At 46.7% G+C, this 21,719-nt stretch overlaps 1 non-coding gene across 1 annotated transcript; it reads left to right on the top strand.

Annotated features, from left to right (window-relative positions):
* Window positions 1-55: 55 nt before the first annotated feature.
* trnaa-ugc lies at window positions 56-127 on the top strand. Its single transcript has one exon. It is a non-coding gene; the product is annotated as a tRNA-Ala (tRNA).
* Window positions 128-21,719: the final 21,592 nt, after the last annotated feature.

The raw sequence follows: 21,719 nt of genomic DNA on the forward strand, positions 1-21,719 counted from the left end.
ATTTTGTAGTTATTATACTGCATAACTAGTGTGCTTTTCACTTACTGACTATGTAGGGGATGTAGCTCAGTGGTAGAGCGCATGCTTTGCATGTATGAGGCCCCGGGTTCAATCCCCGGCATCTCCACACCTTTTTGATAAAGATCTGTTTTCTGGTGTTACAATTATATGAAGCGGATGAAGTTCACTATACATATTCCCGGATAAATGAAGAAATTCACAAATCAACAAAATGTTTCTCATCAACATAAATAAGTTACTTATTAGATTTTATTTGATGATTTTTTATTTTCCTTCCAGTAGGCTATTATCTGTTATCTACGTTCTCAGTAACCCAAGTTAATTCAAGAACTCAGATACACATGGCATTGGTTGAGCCTAATAGCCTAATTTAGCATATATATATTATATATTCATAGTATATTCTGGAGCCCTATTCTTCTCTCATATATCACGTTCTGTTACTTTTTACTACTTGTATTTATATAGTATTTGTATTCACTTGTAGTTTGCTTACTGTTGTTTTTTTACATTACCCTGTTGTATTTAATTGCACCGTTTACACTGTATCCTGTGCATATGACCAATCAACTTTATTTGGATTGGATTTATAACATTTTCACGACCATTTTATTATGTGATAGTCAAGGATTTGTGCTGCACTTATTCTTATGAACAAATGTCAAGAGACAGTTTGATGTTGAGTTGTCTAGTCTCAGCTTTCTGCATGTGCTCACTGAGAATGTTTTGTAAACAAACATCAGTGTTTTGGTGTGAAACTTGATATATTTTATTGTTTAGAATGTCTCTCAAAGGCATGAAAATGTCTGCTACAGGTTAGGTTATGCTTGTAATGTGTAGATTGTCAGTAATATAATACCGTATTTTAGCCACACACACTCACACTTCTCAACTGTAGCATTGGTGTCTGTGCAACACCCAATGTTTATGCTCCCTTTAGACATCTAGTTAACAGGGGAATGTTGGAGGCACAGTAGTCACATTGTGACCTGCAATACCCAGCTAACAGCAGGACCTACATAGTCACAGTATGAATCTGTATTGTCCTTCAAGTTAAATATGGAGTTGGCCTCACTTGACACCAGTTACTGTAAGTCTAACTCCAGTTGTCCTAGACATGATATCAGTCTGTTTCAGCACTAAGATGTTTGCCAGTATACCATACTAGTTTTAATTGAATTGAATTAAAGAGCCTTTACAGTGAAAAATGAAATCAATCAGATTGTGTCAGTTGATGATCTGGTGATTTCAACAACCTTCCCAAACCTGTTCTTGTCATTTGAGCAGACTGGCATCATGCAGTGAACACCTTTCCTTCTATAACTACAGGTATGTGACAGGATGTTACAATTAGCGCAGTGAGATCTTTTATTTTTTAAATTAAGATTATTATTATTTAAAAAATATTTTGTCACGTTATTTGTAACTTATTTTGTACATGATGTTTCTGTCACCGTGTCTTATGACCGAAAATAGCTTCTTGATATCAGGGCAGCGATTACTCACCCTGTACTGGAGGAATTCTTCTTCAACGAGTCGGATGGGAAGGATTTACTCCAGACACCCGACAAGGCCCTCATCCCCGTCATTCGCAGGAGGAAAAGACGGAGATATTGTGGACAACGGTCCGGGTATCCGTCGCCGAGAGGGTAATCTTCTTTCTCTCTCTCTGAGGACCTGAGCCCTAGGACCATGCCTCAGGACTACATGACATGATGACTCCTTGCTGTCCCCAGTCCACCTGGCCGTGCTGCTGCTCCAATTTCAACTGTTCTACATTATTATTATTTGACCATGCTGGTCATTTATGAACATTTGAACCTCTTGGCAATGTTCTGTTATAATCTCCACCAGGCACAGCCAGAAGAGGACTGGCCACCCCACATAGCCTGGTTCCTCTCTACGTTTCTTCCTAGATTTTGGCCTTTCTAGGGAGTTTTTCCTAGCCACCGTGCTTCTACACCTGCATTACTTGCTGTTTGGGGTTTTAGGCTGGGTTTCTGTACAGCACTTTGAGATATCAGCTGATGTACGAAGGGCTATATAAATAAATTTGATTTGATTTGATCTCTGGTAAGACAAGGGGCGGAGGGCCTTTGTATATTTGTAAACAACAGCTGGTGCACGAAATCTAAGGAAGTTTCGAGGTTTTGCTCGCCTGATGTATCTCATGATAAGCTGTCGACCACACTATTTACCAAGAGAGTTTACATGTATATTTTTCATAGCTGTCTATATACCACTGCACACCAATGCTGGCACTAAGACGGCACTCAATGAGCTGTATACGGCCATTGGCAAACAGGAAAATGCTCATCCAGAGGTGGCGCTCCTAGTGGCCGGGGACTTTAATGCAGGGAAACCCAAACAGTTTCACCAAATTTCTATCAACATGTTAAATGTGCAGCCAGAGGGGAAAAAACTTTGACCTCCACCTTGACTCCACACACAGACACACATACAAAGCTCTCCCTCGCTCTCCATTTGGCAAATATGACCATAATTCTATCCTCCTGATTCCATCTTACAAACCAAAACTAAAGCACCAGTGACTCGGTCGATAAGAAAGTGGTCAGATCAAGCAAATGCTAAACTACAGGACGGTTTTGCTAGCACAGACTGGAATATGTTCATGGATTCTTCAGATGGTATTGTGGAGGACACCACATCAGTAACTGGCTTCATCAATAAGTGCATCGATAACGTCTTCCTCACAGTGACCGTACCTTACATACCCCAACCAGAAGCCATGGATTACAGGCAACATCCGCACTGAGTTAAACAGTAGAGCTGCCGCTTTTAAGGAGTGGGACTCTAACCCGAAGCTTATAAGAAATCCCGCTATGCCCTCCGACGAACCATCAAACAGGCAAAGCGTCAATACAGGACTAAGATTGAATCATACTACACCGGCTCCGATGCTCGTCGGATGCGGCAGGGCTTGCAAACTATTACAGCCATGAGCTGCCCAGTGACACAAACCTACCAGATTAGCTAAATTACTTTTATGCTTTCTTCGAGGCAAGTAACACTGAAACATGCATGAGAGGACCAGCTGTCCCGGACGACTGTGTGACCACGCTCTCCATAGCCGATGTGAGTAAGAACTTTAAACAGGTCAACATTCACAAGGCCGCAGGGCTAGACAGATTACCAGGATGTGTACTCCGAGCATGCCCTGACCAACTGGCAAGTGTCTTCACTGACATTTTCAACCTGTCCCTGACTGAGTCTGTAATATCAACGTGTTTCAAGCAGACCACCATAGTCCCAGTGCCCAAGAACACTAAGGTAACCTGCCTAAATGACTACCAACCCGTAGCACTCACGTCTGTAGCCATGAAGTGCTTTGAAAGGCTGGTCATGGCTCACATCAACACCATTATCCCAGAAACCCTAGACTCACTCCAATATGCATACAGCCCCAACAGATCCACAGATGATGCACTCAACACTGCCCTTTCCCACCTGGACAAAAGGAACACCTACAGTATGTGAGAATGATATTCATTGATGACAGCTCAGGGCTTTTTAAAATTTATTTTTATTTCACCTTTATTTAACCAGGTAGGCTAGTTGAGAACAGGTTCCCATTTGCAACTGCGACCTGGCCAAGATAAAGCATAGCAGTGTGAACAGACAACACAGAGTTACACATGGAGTAAACAATTAATTAATTCAACACCATAGTGCCCTCAAAGCTAATCACTAAGCTAAGGACCCTGAGACTAAACACCTCCCTCTGCAAGTGGACCCTGGACTTCCTGACAAGCCATCCCCGGGTGGTAAGGGTAAGGAACAACACATCCGCCATGCTGATCCTCAACACGGGGGCCCCTCAGGGGTGCGTGCTCAGTCCCCCCCTGTACTCCCTGTTCACTAATGACTGCATGGCTAGGCACGACTCCAACACCATCATCAAGTTTGCCGATGACACAACAGTGGTAGGCCTGATCACCGACAACGATGAGACAGACTATAGGGAGGAGGTCAGAGACCTGGTCATGTGGTGCCAGGACAACAACCTCTCCCTCAACGTGGTCAAGACAAAGGAGATGATTATGGACTATAGGAAAAGGAGGACCGAGCACACCCCCATTCTCATCGACGGGGCTGTAGTGGAACAGGTTGAGAGCTTCAAGTTCCTTGGTGTCTACATCACCAACAAGATATCATGGTCCAATCACACTAAGACAGTTGTGAAGAGGGCACGACAAAGCCTATTCCCCCTCAGGAGACTGAAAAGATTTAGCATGGGTCCTCAGATCCTCAAAAGTTTCTACAGCTGCACTGGTTACATCATACTATGTCAACTGCTCATCCTACGACTGCAAGGCACTACAGAGGGTCGTGCGTATGGCCCAGTACATCACTGGGGTCAAGCTCTTTGCCATCCAGGACCTCTATATCAGACGGTGTCAGAGGGAGGCCCTTAAAATTGTCAAAGACTCCAGCCACCCTAGTCATAGACTGTTCTCTCTGCTACCGCACGGCGGTACCGGACCGGAGCGCTAAGTCGCGGTCCAAAAGTCTTCTTAACAGCTTCTACTCCCAAGCCATAAGACTCCTAAACAACTAATCAAAGGGCTACCCAGACCCCTCTTTTATGGTGCTGCTGCTACTCTCTGTTTATAATGTATACATAGTCACTTTAACTCTACTTACATGTACATATTACCTCAATTACCTCAACTAACCGGTGCCCCCGCACATTGATTTTGTACCGGTACCGCCTGTATATAGCTTCGCTTGTTATTGATCTGCTGCTGTTTAATTATTTGTTACTTTTATTTTCTATTTTCTACTCATCTATGTTTTACTTAATTTTTTAAATGTTTTATTCTCAACTTCTTAAGGCATTGTTGATTAAGGGCTTGTAAATAAGCATTTCACTGTAAGGTCTGCACCTGTTGTATTTGGCACATGTGACAAATACAATTTGAACTGAACTCATATATCATAACAACATACAGGAACTCAAGTCCTTCTGTTCACCTGACCTAGAATTCCTTGCAATCAAATGCCGACCGCATTATCTACCAAGAGAATTCTCTTCGATCATAACCACAGTCGTGTATATCCCCCCCCAAGCAGACACATCGACGGCCCTGAAAGAAATTAATTTGACTCTATGTAAACTGGAAACCAGATATCCTGATCCCGCATTTACTGTAGTAGGGGATTTTAACAAGGCTATTCTGAAAACAAGGCTCCCTAAATTTGATCAGCATAACGAATGCGCGACCCGGGCTGGTAAAACCCTGGAACATTGTTATTCTAACTTCCGCAACGCATACAAAGCCCCCCCCCCCCCCCCGCCTTTCAGAAAATCTGAGGTATGTGGCAGGGTCTACAGTCAATCACGGACTACCAAAGGAAAACCAGCCCTGTCGCGGACCACAATGTCTTGCTCCCAGACAAACTAAACAACTTCTTTGCTCGCATTGAGGACAATACAGTGCCACTGATACGGCCCGCTACCAAAACCTGTGGGCTTTCCTTCACTGTAGCCAACATGAGTAAAACATTTAAACGTGTTAACCCTCACAAGGCTGCTGGCCCAGATGGCATCCGCAGCCATGTCCTCTGAGCATGCGCAGACCAGCTGGCTGGTATGTTTACGGACGTACTCAATAAATCCCTATCCCAATCTGCTGTTTCCACATGCTTCAAGAGGGCCACCATTGTTCCTGTTCCCAAGAAAGCTAAGGTAACTGCGCTAAATGACTATCGCCCCGTAGCACTCACTTCCGTCATCATGAAGTGCTTTGAGAGACTAGTCAAGGACCATATCACTTTCACCTTACCTGACACCCTAGACCCACTCCAATTTGCTTACCGCCCCAATAGGTCCACAGACGACGCAATCGCAATCACACTGCCCTAACCCATCTGGACAAGAGGAATACCTATGTAAGAATGCTGTTCATTGACTACAGCTCAGAATTTAACACAATAGTACTCTCCAAACTCGTCATTAAGCTGAGTCTCGACCCCGCCCTGTGCAACTGGGTCCTGGACTTCCTGACAGGCCTCCCCCAGGTGGTGAGGGTAGGTAACAACATCTCCACCCCACTGATCCTCAACACTGGTGCCCCACATGTTGCGTTCTCAGCCCTCTCCTGTACTCACTGTTCACAGATGACTGCGTTGCCACGCACGCCTCCAACTCAATCATAAAGTTTACAGACGACACTACAGTGGTAAGCTTGATTACCAACAACGACAAGACGGCCTACAGGGAGGAGGTGAGGGCCCTCGGAGTGTGGTGTCAGGAAAATAACCTCACACTCAATGTCAACAAAACAAAGGAGATGATCGTGGACTTCAGGAAACAGCAGAGGGAGCAGCACCCTATCCACATTGATGGGACAGTAGTGGAGAAGGTGGAAAGTTTTTAGTTCCTCGGCGTACACTTCACTGACAAACTGAAATGGTACACACAGGAAGGCAAAAAAGATCATCAAGGACAACAACCACCCGAGCCACTGCCTGTTCACCCTGCTATCATCCAGAGGGCGAGGTCAGTTCAGGTGCATCAAAGCAGGGGCCGAGAGACTGAAAAACAGCTTCTATCTCAAGGCCATCAGACTGTTAAACAGCCATCACTAACATTGAGTGGCTGCTGCCAACATACTGACTCATCTCTAATGATGTAATAAATGTATCACTAGCCACTTTAAACAATGCCACGTTATATAATGTTTACATACCCTACATTACTCATCTCATACATACTGTCCTCTATACCATCTACTCCATCTTGCCGTTCGGCCATTGCTCATTCATATATTTTTATGTGCATATTCTTATTCATTCCTTTACACTTGTGTGTATAAGGTAGTTGTTGTGAAATTGTTAGGTTAGATTACTGTTAGATATTACTGCATGGTCGGAACTAGAACCACAAGCATTTTGCTACACTCGCGTTAACATCTTCTAACCATGTGTATGTGACAAATACAATTTGATTTGATTTCCTCCATGTTCAATAGTGTAAAAAAACGGCACATCTAAAAGATGTCAGTTGTGAGGTACATGTTGAGTGAAAAACAAAGACTACATGCAATACTGAGTGCCCCAAAATTATCTCAGTTGCCTGAGGAACCATAAGTTCAGCCCCACAATTTGGGCATTCCCAGATTCCCAGACACACTACCCCATTCACACATTCAACCTTGTACCCTGCCTGTTTCAGGAGTCCAAAAATACAGCCTCCATGAATTAACCATCTCCCCCTCCACACATCACCTTTGACCCCGCCCAACCACCACGTACACTTATGGTCAGCTATTTTACTATATTTTTTTAGTTTGACAGCCAACTCTATAGATGAAAGGAATTTGAATATTGTCAGTGGAGTTAAACCACAGACTAATGGGATGACGTTGGTGTTGTTGTGTTGAGTGGCGGAGGTTCAGAATGAGCAATTTAAACAAAGAGTGGTGGTGATCATTTTGCTGTGTTTTATCCATTTTTGTCTCTGCTTTGACAGGTTATGGTGAAAGATCAGGGGGATCAAGTTTCCTTGTAGATAAAAAAGGGAGTCCTATCTATGCATGTTTTTTCAATCATACATTTTCCCTGAGACAGAGAGAATGAAGGAGAAAGAGAGACGGTGCATCTCTACTGGTGCATCTGGAAAAGTACTCTGTTCTCGAGCCCTCCTCTCCTGCATTGTCACTCAGATCTGCTTACTTTTGTCTCTGTATCGCTTTGTAGCTCAGTTGGTAGAGCATGGTGCTTGTAATGCCATGGTAGTGGGTTTGATTCCTTGGACACCCATATGTATGCATGTGTAGCGTGGTTCGTTCTGCGTTGTTTACTTTTAATTAGGACGCTGCCACAACTGAAGGTCTGCTAGTGGAATTATTTTTATTTGCCGTGCTCACGAAGAGACGACACACATTATGTTAAGCCTTGGCGCAGTCCTAGCTCTCAGGCATCTTGCTAGCCGAAGGTCAGGCAAAAGAGAACAATAAGGGGGTACGGAAATACAGATAACCCGCGATGGGCCAAGCCAAAATATACAAAACTTTTACAATCACATGTATGCACAATATTGATTCAAAAAAGTGTTTGTACACCAAAGATAAACATTAGCTATGCAGCTGTAATTAAATTTTAAAAATACACTGAATTATTATTTTTATTATCAAACTATTAGCATCCCCTCTTGACCTGGCCTATTTGAATTGGTCCATGTGTGCAATTTGGTGCATAATCTAGAGGAACAACATCACACTGCTACATTGACCCCCACTGTTTTACACTAGATTATAGGCACAAAACACATTACCTCGAAGGTAACAAAGCAAAGAAAGAAAAAAGACATTTTACAGAGTAACCCATTGTAGACCCTTAATTCTAGACCCACAAATGGTCGATCAGCTGGAAAACTATCCCGCAAAGGATTAGGAAAAATAAGGGGTAGTTAATCCCCTTATTCAACGGTATACGAAAAATGCCATTTATATTTTAATGCCGATGGACTACACACAAAGTTACACGAATTGTCAAATATATTAGACAAATCCACAAATCATTCTAAGACACACTTAGATTACTACATATATATATAAAAAAGAAAAGGTAGGCAATGTCCGACCGTCACCGAGAAACCAGGAACTGTTTCATTTCCTGTGTAGACATAGTTTGGATTAGCCTACCCACTGGCTTAATAAATCTACCTAGTCTAGTCCGAACACCCTCACCCAAAAATATAGCAGGAACGTCACAGACAGCACTAACCCTGCTCAGAGGTCTGACCTCAGGATTCAGGATGGGGAGTACTACAGATCCGCATATCTGGAGCCAGCACACTTTCAGTTACCGACTCAACACTAGTAGTGTCAGACGACTGATCAGAATCCTGGTAGATTGTCACAGACCACACTGACGAAGCATCTTCAACCAAGGTAACATCTGTCACAGCATCGTCCACACTGAATGGAGTTTCGCAATCAGAACTCTTGCAGGCTTCGTGGATATCTCTCTGGTCCACTTCTGCTGAGCACACCTCACTTAAGGGGACTTCATACGGTTGTTCCACCTCACTTCCATCAGCTGGGACTTCGCCATCCTCTTGGAGTATCCTCCCAGAAGACTCAGGAAGGCCTGCTACCCAGTGAACAGTCCTGGCGTCACTCCCATCCATTTGGCTGGACTCTGCAGACATCTCAGAGATCACGTCACCACTCAATAGAGATCCGATAGAGATCCGTAACCCTCAGGTTCCTCCCATGAAGGCAAAGGCAGAAAGTTGACTGGCATAATCAGGTTCCTATGCACAGCTTTGTCCAGTGGTAGGGTGTTGGATACGATATGTGTTCAGTGAGCTGTTCTTCTTAACCGCTATGTATACCACACTCTCCCAGCGATCAGCCAGTTTCTTCTTGCCCCTCTCCCCCTTGTTAGCAAGTAGAACTCTGTCTCCCTTCTGCACCGAGTGACCCTTAGACCGTCTGTTGTAGACCTCGGCTTGTCTCTTTTGTTGCTTACTGGCATGCTGCTGGGCCAATGTCATGGCCTCTCTCAGATCCTCACCCAGAGACTGGACATACTTATCCACATCTACTGTGTCCCCATCCAACAGCACACTTTCAAACATAACATCTACCAGCAACCTATGGGTGCGTCCGAGCATCAATAAGAAGAGTGGAAACCCAGTAGTCTCGTGAACAGTGCAGTTATAGGAGAACGTCAATGTGTTCAACATCTGAGGCCATTTAGCCTTGGACCTAGCTGGCAGAGCTCTAATCATCCCACCCAGTGTGAGATTCAGACGTTCTGCTTGACCGTTACCCATGGGATGATAAGGTGTGATGTGGGACTTTTCAACATCAGATAACTGAAGCAATTCTGCAATAAGTGAACTCTCAAAGTTAGCACCCCTGTCAGAATGGATACAATCAGCGAACCCATAAATGCGCGATACAGAATCCCTAACCGCGTGGTGTGTTTTCTCCACTGTCTTAGAGCATAAACTGTTTCTTTAGCTTCAAAGACTCGCTCTACAAAGAGCATAACTCTGCTGATGATAGGATCCAGTGACTGGTTATCATACAACCCCTTGTGTGTAAGGACGGTTAAAGGGCTCTGACCCATGGACATCAACTTCTCAAGGTGCTGCACATGTGAAACGGTCCTCACTTTGACACCATCATCCCATCGGCGATGGGCATGGAGGACAGCAGACACCTCTTCACAGGAAACCAACCCGCTGACATCATCACCAGCTCTACTCAACTCACTCCCAGGAGCCATAGACGTTCTACAGCCAGCCTCTGGCTGCTCACAGGAGACACGGAACATGTCTTGGACATCATCCACTCGAAGACCTCTGGCTTCCTCCAGCAGGACATCATATGGAATTCTTGTCGGTCGGGTTTTGGTAATGAGCTGGAGAAAGCCTACGATAAGGTAATCGAAATGAGTGGTCATCAGGCAGCCGTCTGCGATGGCAGAACTCTTTTGCCTCTCCACAATCCAGGCTATGTCTAGAGAACACTGTGTCATACTTCTCAATTAAACCGACAAGTTTGTCTTTCCAGAACTGTGAAACTGGACACTCCTCAACAGACAGGCCTTGAAGTCCAAGATTGCTCAGTGTACTGTTGCCATTAACTACACTGCCACCAACTGAACTCTTAGCTGTAAGACTGCCATGTGAGCTGTCACTTTGGACTTTTGCCATGTTATGGTAAGCTGCTTGCTGTTTGACATCATCAAAATCCTCCAATGCAATGATACACATCTGCCACTTTAGCATTTCGTCTCAGGGTAACTGGCAAAGTTGGTGGATTCACAATCTTCACAGGGAGCCATCCACCCCCCCACAGAGGTGTAACTACTCTCCCTACTAATATGTGTCGATTCACACAACGAGACGTTCTGGGCTCGACAACAACAGTACTGCCCACAGAGTTTTGTCTTTGGGGGTAGGCGGCCCCACACCAGATGCTCACTCAAGGGTTGGAGCGTTACTGCTCTCTTCAACTTAATGGTGCCCACTTTATCTGGGATGGAGTCTCCTCTCCATCTCTCCAGATTTGATAAGAGACGCAGGAAGTGGCTGTCATCACATTGGCCAGAGGGACCTGGCGTATCCACCACCCGCCAGTAGCTGTTATGACACTGGCAAGAAGGACCTGGGATATCCACCACCCGCCAGTAGCTGTTATGACACTGGCAAGAAGGACCTGGGATATCCACCACCCGCCAGTAGCTGTTATGACACTGGCCAGAAGGACCTGGGGTATCCACCACCCGCCAGTAGCTGTTATGACACTGGCAAGAAGGACCTGGGATATCCACCACCCGCCAGTAGCTGTCATCACACTGGACAGAAGGACCTGGGATATCCACCACCCGCCAGTAGCTGTCATCACACTGGCCAGAAGGACCTGGGGTATCCACCACCCGCCATTAGCTGTCATCACATTGGCCAGAGGGACCTGGCGTATCCACCACCCGCCAGTAGCTGTCATCACACTGGCCAGAAGGACCTGGCGTACCCACCACCCGCCAGTAGCTGTCATCACACTGGACAGAAGGACCTGGCGTACCCACCACCCGCCAGTAGCTGTTATGAAACTGGCCAGAAGGACCTGGCGTATCCACCACCCACCAGTAGCTGTCATCACACTGGCCAGAAGGACCTGGCGTATCCACCACCCGCCAGCAGCTGTCATCACACTGGCCAGAAGGACCTGGCGTATCCACCACCCGCCAGTAGCTGTCATCACACTGGCCAGAAGGACCTGGCGTATCCACCACCCACCAGTAGCTGTCATCACACTGGCCAGAAGGACCTGGCGTATCCACCACCCGCCAGTAGCTGTCATTTGATTTGAACTGTCTAATCAGACTTCAACACATTAGTGCCCACAATGAGTTCATCAACCTGCCCATCTACAATAAGCACTGGGACGACATAACTGAAGCCATAAAGCTGTATTTTTAAGTCACACATGCCCACTGGGCTAGTTTGTGTCCCACCACAACTCACCAGGATGATTTATGAAGCAGCTAGAAAGTTCCCCTCTACCACTCCCGCCTCCCTCGACCGAGGTACAATATCTGCGCGCAGAGTAGTAGCCATGGACTCACTATCTAACATCCCCTTCAGCTCAACTTTATCCTATACCAGCACGGTGGTGTAAAACAAACTGTCATTCTGAGTAATTCTCATTGATATCATCATCAGTGGAGGAAAAATTAGACTGCCTCACATTGCCCTCCTCAGAATGGAGGCGTTCTAGTTTTCCTGAGACCTGCCCGTCTGTCCACATCCAGGGCTCTTTCGCTTCCCAGTCTCACTACAGTCAAAGCTCATGTGGCCAGGAGAGAAGCACTTGAAACACCTACAGACGCTGACGTTTGGGGAACTATTTACGGGGCCCTCTGTTCACAGACTGAGTATCGCTGACAAGAGCCTTCTCTAACATACACAAAACTTTCTCGAATGTCCCACCCTCAGATACAGATGGGGCCTGTTCTGGTTCACGGCCACATCGAGAAAAAGATGACACATTAGGTCTGCTCACAGGATCCACATCCTCCTGGGGGGAGTCAAAGTCAGCAGCCACCTGCTGTGAAAGTTGTGTTCTACATACTTTACGCTCCTTTAACATTTCATCCAAACGATCCTGTACCTCACTGGCTGTCCAATCACGAAGGGGTTTGCATTTGAACACTTGGGCCAACTCTTTATCAGGACAGTTGCGTACAATCATGGCTGCCAACTCTGAGCACTGATTGGGCAAGGTCCTACCCTCACTTACAAGGTACTGTTCAGCTGCCTCTGCAGCTTTGTTAAACCTAATCCAGAAATCTAGTGGGCCCTCATTAGCATATTGTTTGATTGAGTAGAAATCAGTTAATGGCATACCTGAACAAACAGTATCCCCAAAGTGTTGCTTGAGAACACTGAACACTGCCTTAACATCTGTGACAACAGGGTTGTTATGCATCCAGACTTTGGTCACATTCCGTGCCCTCCCCACGAGCCTAGACATCACCTCCCCAACATTCTCAGACCCAGTGCAACCCCTCTTCTCTAGGTAGACTCCCATTAGCTCCTCCCACTCCAGGACAGAGTACTTACCTGAGCCATCACCCCTAAAGAAAGGTGGAGCACTAACTGTCATGCAGGTGATAGAGGACCCAAAAGTGACTTAACAGAAACAGAGTTTATTCAAGTCCAAACAGGGAATAACAGAAATCCTCTAGTCTGTAGAGGGGAATAACAAGAGAAGCGGCCACAGACTGCAGGTCGCTTCGGGTAGGCGCAGGCCGTAGTTGACAGAGACACCTGCTCACACGCAGCATCTGATGAAGGCAAAAAACACGACAGGACAGGGCGAAACACAATCACAGCACGGTGAATACTAAACAAGGAACCGACGGGACAGGAACGGAACACAAAGGAATAAATAGGGACTCCAATCAGGGGAAAGGATCGGGAACAGGTGTGGGAAGACTAAATGATGATTAGGGGAATAGGAACAGCTGGGAGCAGGAACGGAACGATAGAGAGAAGAGAGAGCGAGAGAGTGAGAGAGGGAGGGGGAGAGAGAGGGATAGAAAGAGGGAAAGAACCTAATAAGACCAGCAGAGGGAAACGAATAGAATGGGGAGCACAGGGACAAGACATGATAATAAATGACAAACATGACAGTACCCCCACTCACCGAGCGCCTCCTGGCGCACTCGAGGAGGAATCCTGGCGGCAACGGAGGAAATCATCGATGAGTGAACGGTCCAGCACGTCCCGAGACGGAACCCAACTCCTCTCCTCAGGACCGTAACCCTCCCAATCCACTAAGTATTGGTGACCCCGTCCCCGAGAACGCATGTCCATGATCTTATGTACCTTGTAAATAGGTGCGCTCTCGACAAGGACGGGAGGGGGAGGGAAGACGAACGGGGGTGCGAAGAAAGGGCTTAACACAGGAGACATGGAAGACAGGATGGACGCGACGAAGATGTCGCGGAAGAAGCAGTCGCACAGCGACAGGATTGACGACCTGGGAGACACGGAACGGACCAATGAACCGCGGAGTCAACTTACGAGAAGCTGTCGTAAGAGGAAGGTTGCGAGTGGAAAGCCACACTCTCTGGCCGCAACAATACCTTGGACTCTTAATCCTGCGTTTATTGGCGGCTCTCACCGTCTGTGCCCTGTAACGGCAAAGTGCAGACCTCACCCTCCTCCAGGTGCGCTCACAACGTTGGACAAACGCTTGAGCGGAGGGAACGCTGGACTCGGCAAGCTGGGATGAGAACAGAGGAGGCTGGTAACCCAGACTACTCTGAAACGGAGATAACCCGGTAGCAGACGAAGGAAGCGAATTGTGAGCGTATTCTGCCCAGGGGAGCTGTTCTGCCCAAGACGCAGGGTTTCTGAAAGAAAGGCTGCGTAGTATGCGACCAATCGTCTGATTGGCCCTCTCTGCTTGACCGTTAGACTGGGGATGAAACCCGGAAGAGAGACTGACGGACGCACCAATCAAACGACAGAACTCCCTCCAAAACTGTGACGTGAATTGCGGGCCTCTGTCTGAAACGGCGTCTAACGGGAGGCCATGAATTCTGAATACATTCTCAATAATGATTTGTGCCGTCTCCTTAGCGGAAGGAAGTTTAGCGAGGGGAATGAAATGTGCCGCCTTAGAGAACCTATCGACAACCGTAAGAATCACAGTCTTCCCCGCAGACAAAGGCAGACCGGTAATGAAGTCTAAGGCGATGTGAGACCATGGTCGAGAAGGAATGGGGAGCGGTCTGAGACGACCGGCAGGAGGAGAGTTACCCGACTTAGTCTGCGCGCAGTCCGAACAAGCAGCCACGAAACGGCGCGTGTCACGCTCCTGAGTCGGCCACCAAAAGCGCTGGCGAATAGACGCAAGAGTGCCTCGAACACCGGGATGACCAGCTAACTTGGCAGAGTGAGCCCACTGAAGAACAGCCAGACGAGTGGAAACAGGAACGAAAAGGAGGTTACTAGGACAAGCGCGCGGCGACGCAGTGTGCGTGAGTGCTTGCTTAACCTGTCTTTCAATTCCCCAGACTGTTAACCCGACAACACGCCCATAAGGAAGAATCCCCTCGGGATCAGTAGAAGCCACAGAAGAACTAAACAGACGGGATAAGGCATCAGGCTTGGTGTTCTTGCTACCCGGACGGTAAGAAATCACAAACTCGAAACGAGCGAAAAACAACGCCCAACGAGCTTGACGGGCATTAAGTCGTTTGGCAGAACGGATGTACTCAAGGTTCTTATGGTCTGTCCAAACGACAAAAGGAACGGTCGCCCCCTCCAACCACTGTCGCCATTCGCCTAGGGCTAAGCGGATGGCGAGCAGTTCACGGTTACCCACATCATAGTTGCGCTCAGATGGCGACAGGCGATGAGAAAAATAAGCGCAAGGATGAACCTTATCGTCAGACTGGAAGCGCTGGGATAGAATGGCTCCCACGCCTACCTCTGAAGGCCAACCTCGACAATGAATTGTCTAGTGACGTCAGGAGTAACGAGGATAGGAGCGGACGTAAAACGTTCTTTAAGAAGATCAAAAGCTCCTGGGCGGAACCGGACCACTTAAAACACGTCTTGACAGAAGTAAGAGCTGTGAGAGGGGCAGCAACTTGACCGAAATTACGAATGAAACGCCGATAGAAATTAGCGAAACCTAAAAAGCGCTGCAACTCGACACGTGACCTTGGAACGGGCCAATCACTGACAGCTTGGACCTTAGCGGAATCCATCTGAATGCCTTCAGCGGAAATAACGGAACCGAGAAAAGTAACGGAGGAGACATGAAAAGAGCACTTCTCAGCCTTTACGTAGAGACAATTCTCTAAAAGGCGCTGTAGAACACGTCGAACGTGCTGAACATGAATCTCGAGTGACGGAGAAAAAATCAGGATATCGTCAAGATAGACAAAAACAAAGATGTTCAGCATGTCTCTCAGAACATCATTAACTAATGCCTGAAAAACAGCTGGTGCATTGGCGAGACCGAACGGCAGAACCCGGTACTCAAAATGCCCTAACGGAGTGTTAAACGCCGTTTTCCACTCGTCCCCCTCTCTGATGCGCACGAGATGGTAAGCGTTACGAAGGTCCAACTTAGTAAAGCACCTGGCTCCCTGCAGAATCTCGAAGGCTGATGACATAAGGGGAAGCGGATAACGATTCTTAACCGTTATGTCATTCAGCCCTCGATAATCCACGCAGGGGCGCAGAGTACCGTCCTTCTTCTTAACAAAAAGAACCCCGCCCCGGCCGGAGAAGAAGAAGGCACTATGGTACCGGCGTCAAGAGACACAGACAAATAATCCTCGAGAGCCTTACGTTCGGGAGCCGACAGAGAGTATAGTCTACCTCGAGGAGGAGTGGTCCCCGGAAGGAGATCAATACTACAATCATACGACCGGTGAGGAGGAAGGGAGTTGGCTCGGGACCGACTGAAGACCGTGCGCAGATCATGATATTCCTCCGGCACTCCTGTCAAATCGCCAGGTTCCTCCTGAGAAGTAGGAACAGAAGAAACGGGAGGGATGGCAGACATTAAACACTTCACATGACAAGAAACGTTCCAGGATAGGATAGAATTACTAGACCAATTAATAGAAGGATTATGACATACTAGCCAGGGATGACCCAAAACAACAGGTGTAAACGGTGAACGGAAAATCAAAAAAGAAATAGTCTCACTGTGGTTACCAGATACTGTGAGAGTTAAAGGTAGTGTCTCAAATTTGATACTGGGAAGATGACTACCATCTAAGGCAAACATGGGCGTAGGCTTGTCTAACGGTCTGAAAGGAATGTTATGTTTCCGAACCCATGCTTCGTCCATGAAACAACCCTCAGCCCCAGAGTCAATCAAGGCACTGCATGTAGCACCCGAACCGGTCCAGCGTAGATGGACCGACATAGTAGTACAAGATCTAGATGAAGGGACCTGAGTAGTAGCGCTCACCAGTAGCCCTCCGCTTACTGATGGGCTCTGGCCTCTTACTGGACATGAATTAACAAAATGTCCAGCAACTCCGCAATAGAGGCACAGGCGGTTGGTGATCCTCCGTTCCCTCTCCTTAGTCGAGATGCGAATCCCTCCCAGCTGCATGGGCTCAGTCTCAAAGCCAGAGGAGGGAGATGGTTGCGATGCGGAGCAGGGAAACACCGTTGATGCGAGCTCTCTTCCACGAGCCCGGTGACGAAGATCTACCCGTCGTTCTATGCGGATGGCGAGAGCAATCAAAGAGTCCACATCTGATGGAACCTCCCGGGAGAGAATCTCATCCTTAACCACTGCGTGGAGTCCCTCCAGAAAACGAGCGAGCAGCGCCGGCTCGTTCCACTCACTAGAGGCAGCAAGAGTGCGAAACTCAATAGAATAATCCGTTATGGACCGTTCACCTTGGCATAAGGAAGCCAGGGCCCTAGAAGCCTCCCTACCAAAAACTGAACGGTCAAAAACCCGAATCATCTCCTCCTTAAAGTTCTGGAACTTGTTAGAGCAATCAGCCCTTGCCTCCCAGATAGCTGTGCCCCATTCTCGAGCCCGGCCAGTAAGGAGTGAAATGACGTAAGCAACCCGAGCTCTCTCTCTAGAGTATGTGTTGGGTTGGAGAGAGAACACAATCTCACACTGCGTGAGAAAGGAGCGGCACTCAGTGGGCTGCCCGGAGTAGCAAGGTGGGTTATTAACCCTAGGTTCTGGAGGCTCGGCAGGCCAGGAAGTAACAGGTGGCACGAGACGTAGACTCTGGAACTGTCCAGAGAGGTCGGAAACCTGAGCGGCCAGGTTCTCCACGGCATGGCGAGCAGCAGACAATTCCTGCTCGTGTCTGCCGAGCATGGCTCCTTGGATCTCGACGGCAGTGTAACGAGCGTCTGAAGTCGCTGGGTCCATTCCTTGGTCGGTTCCTTCTGTCGGTCGGTTCCTTCTGTCATGCAGGTGATAGAGGACCCAAAAGCGACTTAACAGAAACAGAGTTTATTCAAGTCCAAACAGGGAATAACAGAAATCCTCTAGTCTGTAGAGGGGAATAACAAGAGAAGCGGCCACAGACTGCAGGTCGCTTCGGGTAGGCGCAGGCCGTAGTTGACAGAGACACCTGCTCACACGCAGCATCTGATGAAGGCAAAAAACACGACAGGACAGGGCGAAACACAATCACAGCACGGTGAATACTAAACAAGGAACCGACGGGACAGGAACGGAACACAAAGGAATAAATAGGGACTCCAATCAGGGGAAAGGATCGGGAACAGGTGTGGGAAGACTAAATGATGATTAGGGGAATAGGAACAGCTGGGAGCAGGAACGGAACGATAGAGAGAAGAGAGAGCGAGAGAGTGAGAGAGGGAGGGGGAGAGAGAGGGATAGAAAGAGGGAAAGAACCTAATAAGACCAGCAGAGGGAAACGAATAGAATGGGGAGCACAGGGACAAGACATGATAATAAATGACAAACATGACACTAACATCTGACTTCACAACCAGATTCAGCTTGGATGCATCAATAAAAGTTGACCCACATTGCTCAGACAGGGGAAACTGCTTGGGTTGTTGAGGGGGAATGGGCAGGGGAAAGACTTGAAGTCCCAGGCTGCAGTAAACTCGCTCTGATAGATTCTCCTATCTCTGACCCAATCTGCTTAATAAGGTCACTAAACTGACTCGGAGGTGTCACATTTTTACTGAGAACTGGGGATGATGGTAGATCAAAAGACAGAGGTGGGATACCCTGGTCAGGTGGAGTAAAAAGCCTACCCCTCCCAGTGCTTGTAAACTCAGGACTAGCAACTCTATTCCCAGGAGCTGACTCTACAAAAGGTGTAAATGCAAGGACACCCCTCCCTCTACCCACACTAAAATCCCCAGCATAACTCATTTTATGGACTTGAGAGTCTTCCTTCCATGGCTCAATAGAGCACTAAAATACAATGTAATTTACTGCAGACAAATACCAACAAAAAATGCAATAAACAAATTCCTTCAAAACAAGCAAATAAACACAAATTCCCTTAACTAGTGAATATGCTACATTCACCTTCACTATTTACAGTATAAATTCACTTATAGCAATGCACAGCTCCGGTGGTCGGCTTGAGCTGACCAGTCGGCAGGTCGCGGCACCAGTTTGTGGCGTGGTTCGTTCTGCGTTGTGTACTTTTAATTAGGACGCTGCCACAACGGAAGGTCTGCTAGTGGAATTATTTTTATTTGCCCTGCACACGAAGAGACAACACACATTATGTTAAGCCTTGGCGCAGTCCTAGCTCTCAGGCACCTTGCTAGCCGAAGGTCAGGCAAAAGAGAACAATAAGGGGGTACGGAAATACAGATAACCCGCGATGGGCCAAACCAAAATATACAAAACTTTTACAATCACGTCTGTACAATATTGATATAAAAATGTGTTTGCACACCAAAGAAAACATTAGCTATGCAGCTGTAATTAAATGTTAAAAATACACTGAATTATTATTTTTATTATCAAACTATTAGCATCCCCTCTTGACCTGGCCTATTTGAATTGGTCCATGTGTGCAACTTGGTGCATAATCTAGAGCACATATGTCAGAGTCAAGGCCCGCGGGCCACATCCGGCCCGCGAGAAGGTTTTTTACGGCCCCTGGGATGATCTTGATTTGTTATTAGAACCGGCCCGCAGACCGCAGCAAGCCGGCAGCCCGCAGATCTTTTACACGCACCAATACTACATTTCCCACAATGCAACGGTGACGCACCGAGCAGTAGGCTGCTTCATTTCAATATTTATTGGCACAGCAGTTGTCAGCATCACAGTAAAATTAACTTTCAGATACCCATCAAAAATGGCAAAACGGAAGGTGGACACTGAGAACCGGGGTTTCAAACAAGGTGGGAGTCGGAGTATTTGTTCACGGAGGTAGCTGGAAAACCTGTGTGTCTTCTGTGTGGAGAAAGTGTGGCGGTACTGAAAGAGTATAATCTGAGACGACATTATGAAACGAAACACGCGGACAAAAACAAGAATATGGACATGGAACAAAGGCTACAAAAGGCAGAGGAATTAAAACGAGGCCTCAAATCTCGACAGGCTCTGTTCAAAAGCCAAATCACAAGGCCAGGCTGCTGTCAAGGCCAGTTTTATTTTGGCAGAAGAGATCGCTAAATCAGCCCGGCCATTTACGGAGGGGGATTTCATCAAAAACTGCATGATTAAAGTTTGTGACGAAGTTTGCCCAGAAAAAAGGCAACTCTTTTTAAATGTGAGTCTGAGCAGAAACACCATTGCCGAGAGAGTAGACCAGTTGTCCATCAATCTAAAAGAGCAGCTTGTGAAAAAGGGAAAAGATTTCATTGCATATTCCTTGGCTGTGGATGAGAGCACCGACATTTCTGACATTGCCCAGTTGTCAATTTTCATCCGCGGAGTGGACTCCAGCCTAAGCGTGACAGAGGAGTTTTTGGCTTTACGTCCTATGCATGGCACAACTACGGGGCATGATTTGTATGAAGAGGTGTCAAGATGTGTAAATGAGATGGAGCTGCCTTGGGAAAAACTCGTGGGTTTGACAACCGACGGAGCACCTGCGATGTGTGGACACAGGAGCGGACTGGTGGCAAAGATACGGGAAAAGATGCAAGAGGAAAACGCGACAGGTGAGCTGACAGCTTATCATTGTATCATACACCAGGAAGCGTTGTGCGGTAAAGCCTTGAAAATGGAGCATGTAATGAGCATCATCACGCGCACAGTTAACTTTATCAGAGCCAAAGGTTTGAATCACCGCCAGTTCAAGGCATTTCTGACGGAGTTAGAAACGGAGCATGGTGATTTGCCTTATCACACAGAGGTGCGATGGCTAAGCCAGGGAAAGGTGCTTCAAAGATGTTTCGAGCTTCGTGAGGAGATTTGTCTGTTCTTGGACAGCAAAGGGAAAGACACAACACAACTCCGAGACGAAATGTTTCTGTGTGAAATGGCTTTTCTGTGTGACATTACGAGTCATCTGAATGCAATGAACTTGCAGCTGCAGGGTCGGGATCGTGTCATCTCTGATATGTACAGTACAGTGAAGGCATTTAAAACCAAGTTGAGTGGATGATAGAAAATTGCTATTATTGTTTTTTTCTTTGAAGTAAATTTAGCCCACTTTTGCTAAAATAGAAAATATAGGCTACTGATGGTGCCTTGAATACCGGTTTCTTTCATTTAATGTTCATGTTATGGGGATTTTTATATAAAGGAAATTTGTCTTTTGTGTCTGTTGAAAATTAAAGATTACTGACAGAGCCATAAGAAAATATTGCTTTATTTATCTGATCATATTGGAATATATTTGTTAGGTTTTCAGTAGGTTCAATTAGGTTCACTAGACTATATGCGTCATTTAAAAAAATTTCAATGAACATTCGAACAGTCCGGCCCTCGGCTTGTAGCTAAATTTTTTATTTGGCCCTCCGTCCATTTGACTTTGACACCCCTGATCTAGAGGAACAACATCACACTGCTACACATGCATGACTGTAAATCGCTTTGGATAAAAGCGTCTGGTATATATTATTTCTCTCTTACTGTTTGGTGATTGTCTTTGGAATTGTCTGTCTTAATCAGTATTATTTCCAGAAGGAGGTCAGTTGGCTTCAATAATACCCCTGTAGAGGACAAGAGAGAGGGAGTGAGTGAGAG

The sequence above is a fragment of the Oncorhynchus gorbuscha genome, linkage group LG13, assembly GCF_021184085.1.
Source record: "Oncorhynchus gorbuscha isolate QuinsamMale2020 ecotype Even-year linkage group LG13, OgorEven_v1.0, whole genome shotgun sequence".
NCBI lineage: Eukaryota > Metazoa > Chordata > Actinopteri > Salmoniformes > Salmonidae > Oncorhynchus > Oncorhynchus gorbuscha.